The sequence below is a fragment of the Ochlerotatus camptorhynchus genome, unplaced genomic scaffold (assembly GCF_037179485.1).
Source record: "Ochlerotatus camptorhynchus isolate MF236.1 unplaced genomic scaffold, CSIRO-AGI_Acam_v1.1 ptg000247l, whole genome shotgun sequence".
Taxonomy (NCBI): domain Eukaryota; kingdom Metazoa; phylum Arthropoda; class Insecta; order Diptera; family Culicidae; genus Ochlerotatus; species Ochlerotatus camptorhynchus.
The window spans coordinates 91,436-114,823 of record NW_027040737.1 but is presented as its reverse complement, the minus strand read 5'-3'; the positions used below and the strand labels follow the sequence as shown (position 1 = coordinate 114,823).

The following is a 23,388-nucleotide window of genomic DNA, read 5'->3' as shown; positions in this document are numbered from 1 at the left end:
ATCTCTCTTCATGTGTTAAATGATTTAATTTAAATACGGCTTACATCCTAGCTAAATTCAAACCACCACCGCATCCATCAAACTCCGATCCAACGCAAAAGTTGCTACTTCATTTTTTTTTTTTGGTTTAGCAATGTTCCGTTTATCTTCCGTTATTTTTATTTTCCAGAGTTACAAACACTGTGCAGCAAAGTTTTCGAATAATTCTTATTAAATAACCTTATAAATTCAAATGAGCGACAAGCAAATGAAAGCGTGCGTTGATGCAACTTAAGTTTGTTGCATGATGGTTACCACTGAAAATAGAACCAACTTTCGGGACAGCCTAAAAGAATTTCAGACGCGAGTCCATGAAGGTTTTTGAGATGAGTAATTCCGGAGACTCTGAAGCCAATTTAGGACTTTTCTTCAGTGATAAATCTGGTGTACTTTTGGAACCTACAAGACCAGGGGGGCATCTGAATTTCTATTTTAAAATTCCAGGTTTTTCGAAAATGCCATGGTTTTATAAATCATGTTTGTATGACATTTTATTCGAAAAACATGCCTTGATGTTATCTTTAGCATTCATTTTAAAATGTGCTCTAAATTGCTTCGTGCAAAATCTAAAATTCTCTTTATAGTTCTTCAAAATTACTGTATCCTGAAAATCTAGTCCAGTCCGAAGGTCTTGAAATTATTTCAAGGTCTAAAAATAAGATCTTTCCCAATTTTTCATCGAAATTCTCAATGTTCCCAATTTTTAATATTTTTTTTAAGCTTAATTAGGGTGATTTTTAACCGGTTTCCTAATTTCGCGGTTCACTGGTCACCCTGCAATAAGGTTTTTTTTTCAGAAAAATAGTCTTTTAAAATAAACGTCAAAGTCTCAAAAAAAAAATATGTCAAATAATTACCGAAAACGACAATAATTTCTAAGTATGTAGAAGACATCAGAGTGACGAGTAACGAGTCTAGAAGCCTTAGAGGCTCACATTTTTTTCCACATTAACTCAAGGTATAACAAAGATCTTAAAGGTAAATTGAAAGTCCTTTGGAGCTAATTTCAGAATTGTTAAAATATTGTTATGAAACAATACAGAGTGTTCTGAGCTTACCTTTGAGGCTCTCTGTATGTTCATTGTATTTGTTCTGGAAGTCTTCTTTATGATCTTACCTACCTGAGTACCTGATGGGCGACGACTCGTTGAATTCAAATCTGCGCCGAACGAAGTAACCGTCTCCATTGGTCTCGGTCCTGAGTCAATCGCTTCCAGTCGCCTTGGACGTTCAAGGACCTAATGTCCTCCTCAACTGCACAAAGCCAACGCGTGCGTGGCCTACCCGAAGCCGACGTACTCTTCCGGGTTCCCTGCTGAATATTGGCTTCGCTTGACGCTCTTCCGGCATTCATGCCACATGCCCAGCCCACTGTAGCCTGCCGTGTTTTATAAGCTTCACAATATCCATGCCGTTATATACCTGGTACAACTCTTGATTCATGCGACGCCGCCAGATGCCATTTTCCAGTTTACCGCCGAGTATTGTTCGCAGCACTTTACGCTCGAAGACACCGAAAGCTCTCCGATCGGCCTCTTTCAATGCCCACGATTCGTGGCCATAAAGGGCTACCGGCAGAATCAACGTCTTGTACAGCGCGAATTTCGTTTTCGTACGCAAGCTGCGGGACTTCAGCTGGCTACGCAACCCGTAGAAAGCCCTGTTCGCGGCTGCAATACGCCTTTTCACCTATTGCTCCCACGCTTTCTACCGGCGACCATGTACTTCGTTTTGCTAGAATTTATCGTGAGACCAATCCTCGCTGTCTCCCTCTTAAAAGGCGCGAACGCATCTTCCACTGCTCTACGGTCGATTCCGATGATGTCGATGTCGTCCGCAAAACCAATGAACATGTGCGACTTTGTGATGATGGTACCGTTCCTCTGCACGCCAGCTCTCCTAATCGCTCCTTCGAGGGTGATGTTGAATAGCAAGTTTGAAAGAGCATCTCCCTGCTTCAACCCATCTAAGGTCACGAACGAGGCCGAAATCTCGTCTGCAACCCGTACACATGATTTCGAACCATCCAGCGTTGCACGAATCAGCCTAATTAGTTTCGTCGGAAAACCGTTTTCTTGCATTATCTGCCATAGCTCGTTTCTCTTTACTGAATCGTACGCTGCCTTGAAATCTATGAACAGATGATGAGTCTGCAAGTTGTATTCCCGGAACTTCTCAAGGGTTTGACGCAGGGTAAACATTTGATCCGTCGTTGATCGACCCTCACGAAAACCAGCCTGGTATTCGCCGACGAAGGATTCCTCAAGCGGTCTCAATCTGTTGAACAGAACACGTGATAATATGTTGTACGCCGAATTCAGAAGCGTGATTCCTCTGTAATTGGCGCACTCCAGTCTGTGTCCCTTTTTGTAGAGGGGACAAACGAGACCATCCAACCAACTAGCGGGCAATTCTTCCTCCTCCCATATCTTGAACAGTATACGGTGGATCATCTGGTGCAGCTGCTCACTTCCGTGTTTGAGAAGTTCGGCCGGGAGCTCGTCCTTCCCCGCAGCCTTACTGTTTTTCAGCTCTCGTATCGCCTTTTTCACCTCTTCTAGCGTTGGTGGTTCCACAGCTTGACCATCGTCGTCGATGTGTGTTCTGTTTGTAGATGCTTTCTCGTTCTCTCCGTTCAGCAACGTCTCGAAGTACTCCTTCCACCTGGCAGTCACCATCGTTTTATCTGTCGCGGCGCTGTCTTACTCCTCACGCCATTGACAGTTGCGTAAAACCTTCGCATATCATTCTGCTCCATACTTTCTTGTGCCTCAGCAATAACACGTTCCTCGTACTGCCTTTTTTTTCCTGCGTTCGTTTCTCGGCTGACCTTGCTACCCTGTACCGCTCTCTGTTCTGACGGGTACCAGACACCAACATCCGGCTTCTGGCGACGTTCTACTCCTCTGTCACTCGCTGGCACTCTTCGTCAAACCACCCGTTCCGGGGGCGCCTCTGAGCTGTACCTATCACCTCTCGTGCTGTTGTGCTCACCGCTCCGTGGACAGCTTCCCACAGATTGTTGAGATTGTCGTTCACGTTGATTTCCGCTATGCGCTCATTCAGCTTCTGGTGGTACTCTGCAGCAACACCATCTACTGTCAAACACTGGATGTTGAAACGCATCGATCTCCGGTTTCTCGAACTCGTAACGGTCGATAGACGCGCTCGAATTTTTGCGGCAACGAGGTAGGTCCTGACATCTACGACATCCGAGAAATGCCGACCATCCACTAACACGTGGTCGATCTGGGAGCAAGTTTCGCCATTATGGTGTCTCCAGGTGTGCTTTCGGATATCCTTCCGTGCAAAGTGGGTGCTACTGATGGCCATATCACGAGCAGCAGCGAAGTTTATCAGCTTCAGGCCATTATCATTCGTTGCAGAGTGAAGGCTCTCTGTTCCAATGATTGGGCGAAAGAATTCCTCTCTTCCGACCTGCGCGTTTGCATCTCCGATGACAATCTTCAAGTCGTGTTTAGGGCACTCATCATAGGTTTTATCCAGGCTTTCATAAAACGTGTCCTTCACGTCATCGGATTTATCGTTAGTCGGTGCGTAGATGTTGCAGATGTGCTCGCTAACCGGTTTCCACCGCATAACCCACTTCATCTGTTTCCCAATCACTACGAAACCAACTCCGTGTTCTGCTCTATCGCCACCGCTGTAGTAGATATGGTATTTGAACGATGTGTTGGCGATAGGATCTACCGCCCTGAATTCACGTTCTCCAGATCTAAGCCACCGTACTTCTTGAATAGCAGCCACACTCACATTCACCTTTTGCAGTTCACGGGCCAGAAAACCCACTCGTCCAGGTTCATTTAACGTTCTGACATTCCAAGAACCGAGTTTCCATTCATTGTCCTTATTTCGTTGCCTGGGCTTACGTTGAAGACCCGCAGATATTGAATTAAGCTCATTAGACTTAGACTTAAGAGTGTGCCTAGTGAGCTTCGAGGTCAAGTTCCAGAGACATAAGATGTGAATCGCGGAGACTTCTATGACAAGCATGGCAATCCAAGGGACTTCCAGCGATTCTCGTAATCGTCTCTAAACTTGGTTTTATTGATTTGCCATGGAGACCTGCTGTACTGTACCAGCAGGTCCTTAGAAATTTTGATGGAAGTCATTTGTACTATACCAAGAAATCATTTGAACTTGCAAGGATATCTATGGCTACGCCCTGGACTTATAATGGAGACCGTCATATATTGAATTGGATTCCGAAGATTTAGGGGGTTACGAAGCAGGTTTGAGGGACTAACGAGAGTTGGTCTGATAAGCGTCGAAATCGAGTCCTGAAGACATCAGATGTGAACCCTGTTGGATTGCAGTACACGTCTAGGAGATATCAAGAACAAGCTTGGATAACAGATATGTACTGTCTATAATCGCATATCAGTCCCATATGGATTTGCGTCAATTTTTAAATAGCGACGTTATCCACTATCAATTGGCATCTATTTTCACATGACTTGATAAAACTACGGACTTTGAAGATGCAAAATGTAAAAGAAACATGAAGACAGTTTGTCCCATTAAGCAAAGTAATCGCAGTCCCTTGATCAGTTTTGAAATTTGATCGTCCAGAGGTCAAGTTACAGTTCTGTTTTTTGGTTTTTCAATTTTCAAATTAATACACAATGGGTTTTTCAAATATTTACATAGGAATTCCACTTCGTAACTTCAACTACCATTTTCTTGACAAGAATTCAAAGACCAGTTTAAACAGGTTTCCGCCAAAAGATCGTCTGGAAATATCTTAGAGCCGTTTGAACTTATGTTGAGTTCAGGTGTCGAATATTGATTCACGAGACATTGAAGGTTACGAATCGGGTTCGAGGAACTTTGAGAGTGCGTTTATGGTGAGTTTCAAGGTGGGGCCATATGTGGATCATTTTATATTCCTGCACATGCCAAGGAGGCTTCAAGGACAAGCTTGGGTCAGTAGGACTTTACTTGCCATTCTACAGGAATTCAAGAGTAGGGTTACAGGGTTTTAGAATGTGTCTACAAGAGCGATTTGTCTTCATTTTCCTAGACGCTACAAGAATACCCTAGTAAGCAACCAAAATATAAGGCTGATATACGACTTAAATATAAAGTAGGAAGCCTTATATTAACCACTATGGTGGGCTATTAGCGGGCTTGATGGTTACTTGCGTAGCCCTTAACTTACCTTACTATTCACGCTAAGGCCTGATTGTTCTTTGCTGTCTGCGGAGGCTCCGCAAGACGTTCCAACTATCCGATATGGGATTCTAGAACCACTTTCACCACGAACTAGTTGTAGGTTGCTCACGTATTCCAAAGGCCCAAAAACAGCTCTCAAATGATGTTGCTGTGACGGTGAAAGTTTGGGAGTTCCGCTAGCTAGTCAGTCTCGATCGATTGTTTCGTATACTGACACAAGACTAGCTCTAGAGATTGACCTGGTCAGCTAATGCTAATGTGAGCAGACCTTCTGAGCAGTTCCTCTGAAGCTATAATGGAGATCCTTTGGATTTTTCCAAGTGAACTTCTAGACTTATCTTGAAAAATGTTTGGATTTACTTTGGAATAGCTTGAAATTTCTAGTTGTACTCTGAAGATACAGCGGGATATTGATTTAGGCAACCAGCTGCTTAATCTTCTTTTTCTTCTTTGGCTTTATTACGTCCCTACTGGGACTTTGCGCCGGCCCTCAACTTAGTGTTCTTTGAGCACTTCCACAGTTATTAATTGAGAGTCTTACATTGAAAATTTAGTCATAGTCATAGTCTAACATTGAAAATTTAGTGATGGCAAAATTGAATCATTCCAAAACCGAGATGCAACTGTACTCAGACATAGACATAGAATCTGATGGACTTGCTCTGGAAACCCTCTGCACTATACCAATGAATCAAAATGTATATGCTCTGGTAGTTCTCCGGACCTTCTCTGTGGACTTCCTCTAAAGACGCTTCTAACTTAAGGTTGATTTTAAGTTAATTTAAGAAGTTTTCTGAACATACCGTGAAGGTCACTAAATGTTGTTGAAAAAATTAAAAACAAACTTTGAACGTGCCCTGGAGGTCTTCCCTCCCTGGATCTTCCCAGGATTACTAAAACTAGTAAAGCTTTCTCAAATAATTGTGTGGCAAGCACAATCATACCAACAATCAATACGAAACTAACGATTTTAAATTGACTCACTACTTGACTAGCCTATTGGTCCCAAGCAAACGATTAACGTACCCCATTCTAGTCGAAATTCTAGTACTACACTATGTTTGTTCTGATTCGCTATAAAAGTTTGACAGATAAAATGAGGGGCTAGTGGATTTTCCTATGTTTCGAGGGGTGAATCGATTAGCTTGGGACCTAGAAGAGTATCAGAGCTGAGCCAAAAAGTTGAGCACGTTATTTCGGGACCTTCTAGTCTTAGGGTTACCTAGGGTAAATGTTGGCTTCGGCACCCATTGACTGTTTTCGGCAACCAAAATTTAAACGTTAATTTCACTATGTTTTCCCATCAACGCACTTCCCTGAATGTGTCCAAACGATTGTTTAGCCTTTCAGCTTCAATCTGATTATATTTGAACGATCGAGCAATCCAGTAATGCTACATTTTTCTTCAAATAAAGCATACGCACTACAAAATGGGGTTGATTTCGAGTTGCCGATAATAGAACAGCTGGTTAACACGCAGTTCTAATGGGAAGGTTGCCGAAGAAAAAGAGGCTGCCGATAATAGTCACACTCACCTGAGAAGTTTGGAGCGTTGTAAAAACGCTTTCAAAACGTTTTGAAAAATTCTGTCGATTGGAATGGATAGAAAAGCAAGCAGCAGATGAATGTAAACAAACAGACACATCATATATGTGCGTGACGCTGAGAAAATGCTAGTAGAAGTGCAGACGCTGCTTAGATTGACGAGAATACGTAAATTTCCCTATATGATCATACTCTATGCTCAGGGAATTAGAGAAATTTTTCGACCCGAAAAATTCCTAGATCGGACCGGGAAACGAACCCAGCCACCTCCAGCATGGGTTTGCTTTATAGCTGCACCTTTACCGACTGAGCTAAATAAGGCCCCATATCTATGGAACTTTATAATTTATTTTTGGAAATATGTAGCATTAGTTGGGTTCCTTGAAAGACTTGAAGGAACGTCTCAGTGGAATACCTGCAAAGAAAAAGAGGAAAGCATAATGATGAGTAACTTCAAATATATGTGTAAATGCGAGAAAATAGCAGTTACAGGCCAATTAATCATATCGTCCGGCCATTTTCCACAGAGATGGCGCTGTTTCGTTAAGTTTTTTTTTCCCGAAAATTATTGTTAAACATGCTACAATTAAACAAAAATGATTTTTACCCATTCAATTTTACCTGCTTTACTACCTGTCCCCAAAGAGAGCCAAAAAACATTCAAATTTGAAAGAGAAAATTTGCTCTCACGAGCTCAATCTCACTTGGTGATATCGCTTTCACAGATTACAAAATAGAGTACTTGACGCTACAAAACATGTCTGGTACCTTTCTATATGCATTTACTTTAATATTTGAAGTCCCTCCTTTTTAAATATAATTTATGCCCCGCCCCATTCATAAAATCGGCGGGAAATTCTGTGAGGGGTGAGCAATTTTGGGTGCAGAATGTGTAAAAAAGGGAACTTCGAATAATAATCTAAATGCATATATAGAGGTACCAGATATGCTTTGCACTGCAGTGTCCTCTGTGAACAATTATAGGAAAACAGATTGTGTGTCGTTTCCGATAGATGTCACCGCAAACAATAGCAGTTACATCTAATGGAACATGAATGCAGAAGCTTGACAAAATGATTATTTAGCAAATAAATATTAAATTTCGACTCGACCGTCTCCAGTTTGCAGGACGCTTTGCATAATAATTTGTTATGATTCACATTTCTAGATGAACATTTCAAAAGGTCCTATCTGCTTTGATCGATTCTTTTCATCATATCCTCAGAATTTATTTGGAATACACCTTAAATTTAATTTGGGATTTATTCTCAGAACTTTCACAGATTTCTCCTAATAGTTCTCCTGAAATAGTAGTCGGAACTCCCTTGGAATTTCAGAAGTGTATTTTAATATTATTCTTTAAATTCACCTGTAACTCTCCTCGTAATTTCTAGGCAATATTCCTAGACATTCATCAAGTCTGCTCTGACGGAATCATGCTTAGATCTTCCGTTAAATTACTCCTCAAAATGCAATAGGAATGCTCTCAGAATTCCCTTGGAAGTATTCTCACTTTTGCTTAATAATTATGCTTAAGTAATCTTCAGAATTTCCTTCTCACGTTGGAATTCTATTTAGATTTACATTAAATAAGCTCTTCTCGTTTGAATTCTTCTCAGAACTCCCTTGAGAGTATCCTGAGCATTTACCAGGAATCAGAAGGTCCTCAGAATTACCTTGGAAGCATTCCATAGATTTCGTTTAAAGTTTTTCTCAAAACTAATATGAAGTTCTAATCAGAACCCTCTTTGAATACTTCTTAGAATTCCCTTTCTGTTCGTCTCAAAATACTACAAAAATTCTCAAGACCACGAAATTCTCAGAATCATGAACATTTTCTAAGATCCGTTATATTGATATTTGTTTTCAAATCAGGGATCTTGGAAAACATTTCAAAATACGAATTCGGAATAGTCGACCCAGAATCTTGAAAATTTCTTCAAGCTTCTTTTTTTAAAGATCCAGGAATTGCAAAATTTTCTTTTGACCTATAAAATTATATTTTCAGAATATGAGAAATCTGACTAATGATTTTGAAAATTTCACAGCCTTTTTGTCTCGGATGTCAATTAATTAAATTTCAAAATGTCTAAAACAATTTCAAACTATTCCACCTGTTTGCAACAATCGTGTTTATGGTATGTATTTATCCCCGTAGCGATAGCAGACTTCGAACAGTTTCTATGAAATTTAAAATATCAGAGACTTTGAAACGCGTTGGAGATTGCACTCATAAAAAAATGTAAATTCTAGTAGGCACCTAAAATTATAAAATGTTTCAAGATTTTTGAACTTCCGAAATTTAAAAAAAAAATCTGTAAATTTATTAAGCTACTGCCCAAGTAAAATTGTAAGCTTTGTAGAGGTACAGAACCCTCATAAAACCTAAATTGTTCTCCTTCTTTTCTAATTTTATGATTATGAACAGTGACATCAATATAAAAATACTATATACAGTGAACTCTCCACAACTCGATATTCAAGGAACCATCGAGCTATAGAATTATCGAGCCATGACATTGATTTTTACTATGGTTCTATAACTCGATATTGAGTTAGTGGACATCGAGTTGTGGAGAGTTGACTGACTGACTAGAGACTCCCCCTCCACACTCCAACTTGAATAGAAGCAGTGCAGATAATTATTCTATCTCGTTGAAGAGTTTTTCTCAAAACACCTCCCAAGTAACAATTTTGGTTTTATGAGGGTTCTGTAGACCATGATTTAGACTTGTAGAATGCTATAAAACCGCGATAAAACCTGCAATGTTACTTGGGCTGGCACCCCTGCCCTAAGCAATCAAGTTTGATTTGCCTCATGTTAGATTTTGGTATGAATTAAAGATACGGACCCTTTTCCCAAGGACACCAGAAACATGTTCTGATGTGGCAGATGGGTTCTGGGTTCTCAATATGTCCACCAGTTATCATGTTTTCAAAGTCTCTTTGATTTTAGCATCAAATTCACAGAATTAAGAAGTTCTGCCTTTCACATATCGAGTAATAGAATCAAAATAATACTACACAGAACATCGACTTGTGGAAATATCGACTTATGGAGAGTACGATACATGGACAAATGAAAGGACCACCGAATCTGTCGAATTATGGGATATCGAGTTGACTGTAGTTCAAACGATTGAATGTTTCATGAGCTTTTTTTTAATTTTTTTTTTAAATAAGTGTGTCGTGAACTCAGATCGAGGTTGCAAGCCTCGATCTTTTGTCACTGGAACGACGCCAGCCAAACCATCCCGCGTTGATCAGCAACGTCCATCCGCTTTAAAATTAGACACAAAAATGAGAGACGAGCGACTAGCCAGCCTGAATTAACTCGATGAACCAGTCATCCATCCTTTTGCGCTCTTCTATCCCAGAGCATCATAACAATCATTTCTAGATAGAGCTGGAATTAGGGCGTAATAGCTTTTGTAAACAATGACTTCTCTCGTTGATTTCTAGCAACTCAAGGCACGCCTACTCAAATCAACATATCCATCGGGTAGGAGAAGTCTTCCCATATTCGATGGTAATGTTGATTTGCCAGGGAGAGTCATGTCTTTCGAGATATCATCGAGAGAAGCCATTGTTTACAAAAGCTATTACGCCCTAATTCCAACTCTATCTAGATTTATTCTATCTCCCTCGTCTGATGTCTGATGTCGTATCGAAGCCGATCTTCGTTTTCCATGACACGAATCACATTTGTGTATTCGGAGCTTTCCGAAGCTCATACTCAACTGCTCTCGGCGCGTATGAATCGTCTAGTTATGTCATGTGTGTCGACTCCCAGTGTTGCCAAATGCAGTTTGTCGACTTCACACGAAATTAAAGTAAATCAATTTTTATTTTATATCAACCATATCACATACACTACAAAGTGTTTATTACTTTTAACTCAAAACAATTTCTTAAAAAATTACGGTGTATACTTTTCAAAAAAGACTTAATTTTTCTCTACAACTTTGCTTCGGACGCCATTTTGATCAGAAGTGACATTTTTGTGCTACAACCTGTTAAAAAATGTCAAACGCCATTTAAAAAAAATACAAGATCCAAAATCACCGAATTTTAGCACAAATGTATCACACCAAAGTTTCGTGCAAATGTTGAAGAAAGTCGAGTCTGATCATTTGGCGTAGAACTGCTCAAAGTCAAGTCGACTGTAGAATCTAATTTAAAGTTTGAGTTCTGTGTTATCACAGTCGCCAAAACTGCTGTTATTCATAGACTTAATAAAAGTATGTTTGAATCTGAAGCTTTAAGCTAAATTAGGTCGAATATGAGTGACGTTTACTCAAATTCGAGTTAAATTTTACTCAGCCTATGAGTCAAATTCTGCGCTCATGTAACGTAAAATCAAATTTAAACTAGTATTTAACAAACTGATTATCTTCACTGAGGTTGTTTCCTATAATACTTTTTAACCATATTGTAACTTTTGATGTTTTGTCTTCTTGCTCACGTTGGTACGAATTGGGACGAAGTTACATTATTTTTTCGTTTTTTTTGTTGGTACTAATCATCTAATTTATTCATCAAGGATTCCGATCGAAGATCGAAATTTTGCTGCACAGTGTCCTTCCTTCCACATGCTCTTGATTGTTTGGCAAATAACGTTAATACAGCGCATTTGATTTTTTTTGTTTATCCCTCAGTTTCTAAATTTATATGTTGCGTAAATTAAGTTAACTTAGATAAAAACTCAAAGTACTACAAACGCGAACCTCGCTCACTACGATATAAACTTTTTATCTTTTCGTTTCATTTCTTTTTCCCCCCACTATTTCGATAATTGTGTTATGTTTTGACATCTCCCCCGCAAATATACTATGTTGGTGTACGTTTTCTTTTGCTGAAGGGAGGAAGAAACCCGATAGACATTGATAAACACATATAGATGATCATGCAAAAGATGTCGATGATGAAGAAAAAGAAGAAGCAAAATCACACAGAAACACAGATAGAATGAATTTTGAATGGGAGATGTTTATGAGTAGCGCGAAAATCCAAGAAGGGTAAGAGTACACTGCTAACAAACAAACAAAACCCGAAAGAAACTGCGATAAGCTCTAGAAAGCATCTATCCTTTTTCGCCCGCTCGCTCGCTCATTTGCTGCGCATATCTCTCTCTCTCTCTCTTTCTCTGTCTCCCTTTCGTGTTAATATTTTGATTACTAAAAATATAAAAAGCGCCATATCACCCGCAAACGATTGAAGCAATTTGTAGCAATTTCTGAGCTGACACGTTTCTCTCCATCCCACTCTCTCTTTCCATGTGCTTCTTCAAGTGTAAACAAAGTAAAAAATTTCTCTGGTAATTAACAACAGCTTAAGGCTGCCGTCAGTCGTAAAACAAAACTTTTGAATTGCTCGTAAATTCTTCAGTACTCGTCTCTTACATTTCGCTCGCTGCATAAGTAACCTTCACTTATATATCGTTTAACCATGTGCCAAGGCGCGATCCAGTTTACAATTGCTTCCCTTCGTTCTCGTAATAAGTAAATGGTCGTATAACAACTAGCAGTAGCATCATTTATGAATGATGAAGTCGATTTACGCATAAGTCCCTTTTTCAGTTCCTGTCTCTTTTTGCATAAAATTACGTTTGTCAAAAGAAAAAAAAAAAAGACGTATACTAGAAAATTTACCTAACTGGTCGGAACCGATAAGACGCTGCCAATGGAAATGCAAATGTTCAAGAAATATACTACCCACAAACGCATTACAATTAGAATAGGAACTCAAGTCATGAGGTGACTGTTGAGGCATTTCACGAAGGCTTGCGAATCGATCCTGAACGATTATGTATTTCCAATTTAACTGAAATTTTGCACAGTTGTTCCTTTTTAGTCATGTCAAATGTCATTTTGTGTTATCAACTCTTCATAGTGGGTCACGACTACTTTTCCAACAGAGCCTGTGTAAAAACAGTTCTAATGAGTTAAAATATTAATATTGATCCAAACTTTTCTGAAGTGATCCAATAACGGGTGTCCACTAACAAATGAGACTGAAAAAAATGGGTCGGGAAAAAACACCAGTGAAGGTTAGTTCAAACTGATTTATTTCATACAAAGGGTTAACTTAAGTGAATATTGGCATACGGTCCGTGGTCCTCCGTGCGGCGCAGCTTAGTCATGATATTGGATGGATCCCACATTGATTTTTCGTATGCAGCATTTGACCCTGTTGGTGAGGAGTTGCTTGGTGTTCTTGGCCTTCCTATTATCCTCAATAGACCGAAAAAATCCTCGATTGGACGGCAGATTTGTCGGATTCCGGTCTTTTGGCACATTTTGTATACAGGGTGTTCGGTTCCTTAATGCAAATAATTTAAGGGGCGATAGAAGATCATATTTGAAGTAAAAAATTGTTCTACACATATGGTCAAATCTCAAAGATTGCTGAGTTATTGAACCTTTTTTTCTGTTTTGGTCTGGCTCTAACTCAAGAACTATGCCATTTAGCACAAAACTCGTGCCTCCATTGGACAGCTTGGTAAATTTCCTACTTAATCGTGTCATTTCTTCTTTAAGTAAGCTGAAGTTAGCCTATTTTAGGGAAACTTGTGTTTTCCTACGGGTTTTCCCTTATTATTTAAAAAAAATACGTGATAAAGTGTATTGCTTTGTCCAACCAAAATATGCCTCTCAATGCGCTCTACAACTCTCTTTTTGACACTAATTTTCTATCTTGTTTAGTTTTATCGCAATTTTGTACTAAAGACATCATGTTGGGTCGTTAATTAACGGTTGCGTAAAACACGAATTCAACCCCACCGTGCGTTTCTGTTGACGTCTGTTTGCAGACGTGTTGTGTTAAATGGCATAGTTTTCGAGTTAGAGCCAATATATGGCAAGCATAGACCAAAACAGAAAAAAGTTCAATAACTCAGTAATCTTTGAGATTGGGAAAACCCGTAGGAAAACACAAGTTTCCCTAAAATAGGCTAACATCAGCTTACTTAACGAAGAAATACTTGTAAATGCAGTGAAATAAAAGACGTCTGATCTTGAGGAATGCTTGGAACCGAATGAAAGTTTTATTTGACTAACAAACTAAAAGTGGTTACTACGAACTCGCGGATTACTTAGATTGAGATCACAACACTCCTTCCTAAGCTGCGTGTTCTATTAATGAAAGCTTCCAGTTTGATGTTTGGTAAAGCCTTCGTAAGACCGTCGGCGGGTTGCTCCTTCGTGCTAACGTACGCAAGGTCGATGACTCCACGATCCAAAGTATCCTTCACAAACTGGTGCTTGATGTCCAAATGTTTGGTTCCGCGCCACGCAGATAGCGAATTGATTGTCACATCGAATTGAAATGACTTGCTGCCCGAAAATTTGCGTTTGAAAATACTGCCACCAGAGAGCCTCCTGCACGGTTCTTGAAAGCGCCAAATATTCGGCTTCACACGATGAGAGTGCAACTGTCGGCTGTCGTTTCACGTTCCACGAAACTGCTCCGCCCATGAACGTGAACACGTATCCACTCGTCGATTTTCGCGTATCGAGATCTCCTCCCCAATCCGCATCTGTATAGCCGACCAATTGGGTAACTTCCTCTCTGCAATACTGAAGCCGGTGTCCAGCTGTGTCCTTTAGGTACCTCATGATCCGTTTTACAGCAGTCCAATGGCATTGTCCAGGATTACTGCAAAATTCCAAACCAAACATGCCTTGTATTGCTCAATTGCTCCATCCGATCCAGCTTCGTTTTAAACACCCACCGGCCGGTAAGTCAGCCAACGTCCACGTTTCGTTCTGTTCAAGCGCTTGAATTTCCTCCTTCATGGCCGAAATCCAGTGCTCATGTTCTGGACGCTTCATCGCCTCTTGGTAGCTCGTGGGATCATCAACAACAATATGCTCGTCCGCACACTGTGGGGAAATAACGGGGCCAGACAATGGACTAAAACATACAAAATCCAAATACTTGCCTGGGGTTTGGCGCTCCCGACCGCTGCGCCTTAACACACGCTGCTCATTACCAGCTGGTCTATCTTATTGCGGTGGGAGCGCTGACCTTTCAACGAATCAGTATGCTCAATCTCAGAAACCGTACAAGCGTTAGACGGACCTTCCATCAGATCATCAGGCTCAGTCGGTCCTTCCGTATCTTGCTCCTCTGGGATAGTATTCTCGACGTTTGGTTGCTCCGGTACATCGAAAACTTCATCAATCCAGGTGACAATTTCCATGAACTCCACCGGTTTCTGCTTCTCGGTTGACATCACTGCTCGACCTTCGTTGATAATGATCACATCTCGACTGGTTACTACGTCATCGTTCTCCGAAAGATAAATCCGGTATCCTTTCGAATTCTCCGCGTACCCGATAAAAATGTCTTCCACGGATTTTGAACCAAACTTCTTTCTCTTCGATGTCGGCACATGGACCATTGCCTTGGAACCGAATATCTTCAGATGGTTTAGATTCGGCTTCCTTCTGGACCACGCTTCTTCTGGTGTCATCATCTGCAGCGCTTGTGATGGACTTCTGTTGACCAAATACGCGGCGGTTGAGATTGCTTCCGCCCAGAACTTCTTCGACAGTCCCGCATCATTGATCATACTCCGCGCCTTCTCCACGAGCGTACGGTTCATGCGCTCAGCGATACCATTCTGCTCCGAGGTATAGGGGCAGGACGTCTGATGAATAATGCCGTCTCGCTCCAATGTTTTCTTCATCACCATGTACTCCATACCGTTGTCAGAACGCAATATTTTTTTTTAACTTTCGTCCAGTTTGTCGTTCCGTCATGGCCTTGAACCTTTCGAAAACATCCTTTACTTGGCTCTTTGATTCCAGGAAGTAAACGAAAACCTTTCGACTCTCATCATCGACGAAAGTAACGAAGAAACGGTTCTCTCCAAACGAGGCTTCTTCGATTGGACCACACCTAATCGGAGTGTACAAGGTCTAGCAGACTATCTGCTCGGGATGAACTAGAATGAAAAGAGTCTCGAGCATGCTTACCCTTTGCGCATGCCACGCAGGCCACTTTCAGTTCATTCTTCAAATCCATGCCATCAACCATCGCGACTCCGACTCCATCCGGTCTCTTCGTGTTCAGTCGGTATAAGCCTCCGGTCTCCATTCCAGAAGCGATAACATCACCATCCTCGTCACGAACCTCGCAAGTTTCAGCCGTGAAAATTACACTCAGCCCTTTCTTACATATTCGGCTCACCGATGAAAGATTGGTTGCCAAATCCGGAACTTGCAATACATCCTGAACTTCGATTGAACCTTCTTGCAACTCCAGCTTCACCAGACCTTTCGATGTTGATTTCACGCTTTGGTTGTTTGCCGTTTCGATAGAGTGTACAAAAGTTTTCATGCTTCACAAAATTCTTCATCGTCCTCGTCATATGCGAAGTGGCTCCGGAGTCAAAGTACCAGTCTTCTTCTTCTCCACGACCAACCGTAGCGCACAGAGCCTTGCCTCTTGACTTTGATGAACTTTGTTTCTGGGGACACTTGCCCGCGTAATGCCCATGTTTGTTACAATTGAAGCACGTACCTTCCTTCTTATCTGCTCCACTCTTCGGACGCCGCGACTTTTACTTCGAATAGAATGCTCCTTCGCCAGAACAGTCCAGCGGCCACTGCACATCTTGAAGTACCTTTACCTTAACGAGATCCACCGTCAACTCGATTCCCGATTATTGCAAAGCCATTATCATTGCGTTGTAGTATTTCGGCAGTCCTTTTAGCAACAGTGACGCCAACCATTGGTCATTCACCTCGAATCCGATCTCGCTCGTCAACGTAGTCCTCAACACAGCTACAATTTTCCAATTTCACTCCGGTCAGCTTGTCCAGCAAACCGAATCTTCGGATCAGCCCGTTGTCTTGAGACGATTTCTGCAGCTTGCTCCACGCATCCGATGCTGTAGTAGCCTTTTGCACGATACTAAAAATGTTCCTCTCGACACTCAGGCAAATTGTAGCCAGCGCTCGATCGCTCAGTTCCGGATCAGGTTCCTGTCCCTCCGCAGGTTTGACCGCTTTCGAGGTGCCTTCTCTAATCAGCGTCATCTTCATGAGAAAGGCCCACGATGTGTTTTTTTTTTTTTTAACTCTTTATTTGTTACAAATTCAAAATAAATTACATTTCATTTTAACCTAGGTGCTCCAGTTACTGCAGTAACGTACCAGCCTTAATTGTTATGATATATATCTAAGTGTTTTTTACATTGTTCATGTCTTGGCAATTCAGTATTTTAAACAGGTTTTTTAACCTGCATGTCAGTATAACAATTGATATCTTAAAACTAAAAACTAAAACTAAATCTTATCTAAGTATAAAGGGAATTAATCGTTGCAATTGAGGATTGCAACGATTTTTGCCTGAAATTATTAATTATTTTGTTGGACATTTGTGCTAAAGTCTCAACATTCGAAATTCTATGTACTTCGGTTGTACTGTACCAGGGAGGCAACTTCAAAATCATTTTCAGAATTTTGTTCTGAATCCTTTGAAGTGCTTTTTTCCTGGTAGTGCAGCAACTAGACCATATTGGCACAGCGTAAAGCATGGCCGGTCTAAAAACTTGTTTAAATATTAGAAGTTTATTCGTCAGGCAAAGTTTGGATTTCCTGTTTATAAGAGGATACAAACATTTTATATATTTGTTACATTTGGCTTGAATGCCCTCAATGTGATCTTTAAAAGTTAATTTTTGGTCAAGTATTAATCCAAGATATTTCACTTGGTTTGACCAGGAAATTGGAACTCCGTGGCCCACGATGTGTAATTCTGCCGTCCCTTCAGCTTCTCAATGGCCGGAACATTCATGGAATTGCCAAATGATCGCACACTTCCGCCAGCACGCACACCGTCTCCAACAGTATGGGTCCTCTGCGTTGTCGATCCTGCACCTACGCTTGAACTGCCTCCGCCATGGTTCCGATCTTTCGGAATTGGGCTTCTTAACATGGTGGGAGCTCCGGAACTACTTTTCTTCAACTTGAACTTGTGCCATGTCCAGTGTTCTGGGCCCATAACCACTTGTAAATGCAGTGAAATAAAAGACGTCTGATCTTGAGGAATACTTGGAAACGAATGAAAGTTTTATTTGACTAACAAACTAACAGTGGTTACTACGAACTCGCGGATTACTTAAATTGAGATCACAACAGAAATGACACGATTAAGTAGGAAATTTACCAAGCTGTCCAATGGAGGCACGAGTTTTGTGCTAAATGGCATAGTTTTTGAGTTAGAGCCAGACCAAAACAGAAAAAAGTTCAATAACTCAGTAATCTTTGAGATTTGATCATATGCGCAGAACAATTTTTCACTTCAAATATGATCTTCTATCGCTCCTTAAATTATTTGCACTAAGGAACCGAACACCCTGAATGTTGGCTTTCCGCCGTACTTCCAGCGGCATTGGGATCTCACGGCTTGAATTTGCTCGTCAGTGTACTCTGGGGTTTTCTTTCTACACACTATTCCCTCCTGCCTTAGAGTCTTGCAGATGCCGTGGCTTCGAACAACGGAATTCTTCAAATGGTCCACGGTGTACTTTTTCCACGATCTCCGTTCGTTTGACAGAATTGTAAAATGCGTGCGCGCAGTTCCTCCTGTTTCGACGTCATTCTGAACCCGGCTGAACGTGTTAGAGTGAAATAAAGTATGTGACAATTTTCTGGAGGGTGTAAGGGTTCATTCACCTAAGGTGACATTTCTCTGCGAACATTTTTGTTCTGTTAGAAAAGCATTGGAATCATTCTCATTTTTTTTAGTGGACACCCGTTTGTTTAAGATGCGATTCGAAGTTTTCTTGATGCGATTCAGTAATATTGAACCCATACAAACTGCTCAGCTGTAAACATATCCCAATAATCGAATGGAGATGCGCTCGTCTTGTGTACATCCCGGGAATAGAGTACAGAGAGGTACCGTTGTTTGCGGATGGAGGATTAGTAGTCTATTTTTGCTGGATCCTTTGATATCTGGTTTTTGGTAATAAAGATGCCATTTGCGGTCAGTATTCTTGCTACCAAAGAGCAAGCAGCTAGAAATTGGGAGAAAGGAATATCAGCTAAAACTGCATCCGCAAACAGGGACCTCCCTTAGCTCAGTCGGTAAAGGCACAGCTACAAAGCAAGACCATGCTGGAGGTGGCTGGGTTCGATTCCCGGTCCGGTCTAGGAATTTTTCGGGCTGGAAAATTTCCCGACTTCCCTGGGCATAGAGTATGATCATAGAGGTAACTCTAAGACTAGAAGGTCCCGAAATAACGTGCTCAACTTTTTGGCTCAGCTCTGGTACTATCTTCGGTCCCAAGCTAATCGATTCACCCCTCGAAACATAGGAAAAACCAATAACCCCTCATTTTATCTGTCAAACTTTCATAGCTAATCAAAACAAACATTGCGTACTACTAGAATTTCAACTAGTCCAGTAGTGAGCCAATTTTAAATCGTTAGTTTCGTATTGATTGTTGGTATGATTGTACTTGCCACACAATTATACAAACAATCAATACAAAACTAACGATTTCAAATTGGCTCACTACTTGACTAGCCTATTGGTCCCAAGCAAACGATTAACGTACCCCATTCTAGTCGAAATTCTAGTACTACGCAATGTTTGTTTTGATTCGCTGTGAAAGAACGAAACTAACAATTTTAAATTGACTCACTACTTGACTAGCCTATTGGTCCCAAGCAAACGATTAACGTACCCCATTCTAGTAGAAATTCTAGTACTACGCAATGTTTGTTTTGATTCGCTGTGAAAGAACGAAACTAACAATTTTAAATTGGCTCACTACTTGACTAGCCTATTGGTCCCAAGCAAATCGACTAAAGTACCCCATTCTACTATAAATTCCAGTACTACACTATGTTTGTTTTGATTCGCTATGTAAGTTTGACAGATAAAATGAGGGGCTATTGGTTTTTTCTATGTTTCGAGGGGTGAATCGATTAGCTTGGGACCGAAGAGAGTACCAGAGCTGAGCCAAAAAGTTGAGCACGTTATTCGGGACCTTCTAGTCTTAGAGTTACTTCTATGATTATACCATAGAGGTAACTCTAAGACCAGAAGGTCCCGATGAAACGAGCTCAACTTGTTGGCTCAGCTCTGGTACTATCTTCGGTCCCAAGCTAATCGATACACCCTTAAAACATAGGAAAATCCACGAACCCCTCATTTTATCTGTCAAACTTACATAGCGAATCAAAACAAACATAGTGTAGTACTGGAATTTATAGTAGAATGGGGTACTTTAGTCGATTTGCTTGGGACCAATAGGCTAGTCAAGTAGTGAGCCAATTTAAAATTGTTAGTTTCGTATTGATTGTTGATTATTCTACTTAATGCAAAAATGGTACAGGCATCGAAAGCTCTCAATTAATAACTGTGGAAGTGCATGTAGAACACCAAGTTGAGAGCACACAATAAGCTAATATGCCAACCGCAATAAGCTTGAAATGCGAGGAAGAAGAAGAAGCATCCGCAAACAACGATACCTCTCTGTACTCTATTCCCGAGATAACATTACCGGTGGAAAATATCCATGTAAATTTCACATAGCTTTAATGTGTTAAATCACATGAACCTTAAGCGTCCAATGAAATCTATATGATTACTCATATAGAATGTTTTATGTAATGATTACTTCTGTATCATAAGTTTTGTCAACCGGTGGAAACTGACGATTTTAAATTGGTTCACTACTTGATTAGCCTAGTGGTCCCAAGCAAATCGATTAACGTACCCCATTCTAGTAGAGATTCTAGTACTACACTATGTTTGTTTCGTTTCGCTATGAAAGCTTGACAGATCAAATGAGGGGTTCGTGGATTTTCCTATGTTTCGAGGGGTGCATCGATTAGCTTGGGACCGAAGAGAGTACCAGCATAGAGGTAACTCTAAGACTAGTAGGTCCCGAAGAAACGTGCTCAACTTTTTGGCTCAGCTCTGGTACTATCTTTGGTTCCAAGCTAGACGATTCACCCCTCGAAACATAGGAAAATCCAATAACCCCTCATTTTACCTGTCAAAATTTCATAGATAATCAAAACAAACATTGTGTAGGCTAGTCAAGTAGTGAGCCAATTTAAAATTGTTAGTTTCGTATTGATTGTTGGTACCAAAGCTGAGCCAAAAAGTTGAGCACATTTCTTCGGGACCTTCTGGTCTTAGAGTTACCTCTAGGGTTTTATTATTGGAAAAAATATTATGTGCGTTTCCAATAGAAACTATGTGAAAACTTTCTTCAGTGTAGAGTATCATTGTGCTTGTTAGACAATATAAGGCCACTGAGAATAGCCCAGAGAGAGGGAGAGGCACTTCTACACAGAGGTATGAAGAAATTTCTTATGCAACTGAGTAGAAGCACCGATTGGAAACTAATGATTTAAAATTAGCTCACTACTGGACTAGCCTTTTGGTCCCAAGTACATCTATAAACGTACCGTATTCTAGTAGAAATTCCAGTACTGCACTATGTTTGTTTTGATTTGCTATGAAAGTTTGACTGATAATATGAGGGGTTCGTGGATATTCATATGTTTCGAGGGGTGCATCGATTAGCTTGGGACCGAAGAGAGTACTAGAGCTGAGCCAAAAAGTTGAGTACGTTTCTTCGGGACCTTCTGGTCTTCTTAGAGTTACCTCTATGGTAGAAGTGACTCCCTCTCTGGATTATTCTCAGTGGCCGTGTATACAAATGCACATATGATACAGGTATGTACTATAGTCGCTATAATTATAGTAGGGCGGATAAAATTTTTAATTTTTTAAAAAGCGGAACCGATTCACACAATTGAAAAGGTACTATCAACTTTTATAAAACAAAAAAACTTTGATAGTTCATCGGATAGGAAAAACTTTCTCCAACCCGATGATGGTGTTGGTTTGCGTAGGTGAGCCTTGAGTCATAAGAAAACGGTTTCCGAAGTTTTGTTCGAAAAAGTTGATGTGTTCTTTGCTGTTGTTGGCCGTGATATGCTCGATTGGTTCCGCTATTTGACAGCTCAAGTGGTCTCCGAGATTCTACCCGCCAGACTATAAATATAACGACTATAGCTTGTACTAGAGTCGGTGTATAAGAGTCACGCCAAGAGTGAAGCCAAGTCTACCCATTGAACTGTCAAACCGGCTACCTATCGCGCAAAGTAAACAAACATTACGATTCTATGAAAGCTCCACGAATGGTATTGCAATAAAATATAAAATATAATCGAAGAAATAATCCTAACCATGCAGTGAGCTTTAAATTGTAATGGGATACATTTGATGATGATCGGTAATTAGAATTGGTAATATTTGTTGTTAAGATAATTCGACAATATCAGTGGTTAATGATTTAATGCTTCCTCAACTAAAAGTCATTTGAAGTTGATGCAGAAGTCTTCTGCTGCCAAGTGAAAGGGAAGGAATTCTTTCAAAAACCGTGATGTGAGTTCCGCTGTTTCTCTCTTGTCCTGACTCTTTACACAAACTCTAGCTTGTACCACGTTCAGACTACAGAGTTATAACATGTTATAACTCCTTTCTCATCGTTTTAGAAACCTCTCATTTTAAAACTGTTGATGTTCTCAACAAATTTTGAGAGCAAGAGTAAAGTTTCAAATTGGGATTTACTAGCCAAGGAGGTTATTCCGAGAGTCGAAGTGACTTTTGTCACTAGTGAAGTGAGAAACGTCACGTCGTGATGACGTGACTCTCTGTGCAAATCAAATGGAGAGTTACGTCATCACGACAAAAGTCACTTCGACTCTCGGAATAATCCCTAAGATGAAGAAGCCAAAAAAAAATGATAGTGCATAAAAACTTCCGTATTGCTTATTCATCCAGATTGAAACCATCGACTCCATACCAATATATTTATACATTCTCCCACACTGAATTTACTTGCAATTAAAAAGCTGTAAACATTCGCCACTGCATTCCGATTTATCCAATATTCGACGCGCCTACTGGGATCGTGTGACAATCGTGCTGTTATCACAGTAGGCTACCCGCTGGGCGAATCCCATCAGGCAGGACAATATGGTCCCAGCAGTCCTGAATAGAGGGAAAAGCTTGGGCGAGAAATGGCAAAAGCAAACAGCAATCTACAATTCGTGTATACAGCTCAAACAGTGAATAGTCGGTAGGGTAACAAACTATACGGTTACAGGCAGCACACACCGATGAGAGCAACTTGATTTGAATGATAAATACACTTCACTGGAAGTGGGACAAATCCCCGATGACGATTGCTTTCACAGACATACAGACACGTACTCATTTCCGTATAGCTCACTAGGAGCCAGGTGTCGCTTCGAGACACTTTCATTTGAAAAACATGTTTTAGAGCCTTTACGAACTAGAATTGATGAGCTTGTAGGGTTTGGTCGTTGTTGTTTTCAAATAGAAACAAAAAAGTCGAATCATCATGTGATTGCTACCATGCATGCAACACACTTCACTAGGTTTGTTGTTTGTCGTAGTTGATGCATTTCGGAAAACTTTAGCTTTGTTGCTTCGTCCTGATTGGCAAATTCACAATTGGTAACTCCCCATTGACGATTGAAGTATGAATTTTATTAGATTTGAAATTATACCCTTTAGGAACAAGTAGCATAAAAGCTAGTA

At 40.6% G+C, this 23,388-nt stretch overlaps 1 protein-coding gene across 10 annotated transcripts in view; it reads left to right on the top strand.

Annotated features, from left to right (window-relative positions):
• LOC135704758 (uncharacterized) overlaps positions 1–23,388 on the top strand; it is a 220,012-nt gene that overhangs the window by 160,767 nt on the left and 35,857 nt on the right. For 2 of the 10 annotated variants that reach the window (XR_010517806.1, XR_010517805.1), the window contains exon 9: positions 11,642–11,798. The exons of the other annotated variants lie outside the window; for them this stretch is intronic. The gene's annotated coding sequence lies outside the window, so the exon portion shown is untranslated. The remainder of the gene's footprint in view (positions 1–11,641; positions 11,799–23,388) is intronic. 10 annotated transcript variants of the gene reach the window in all.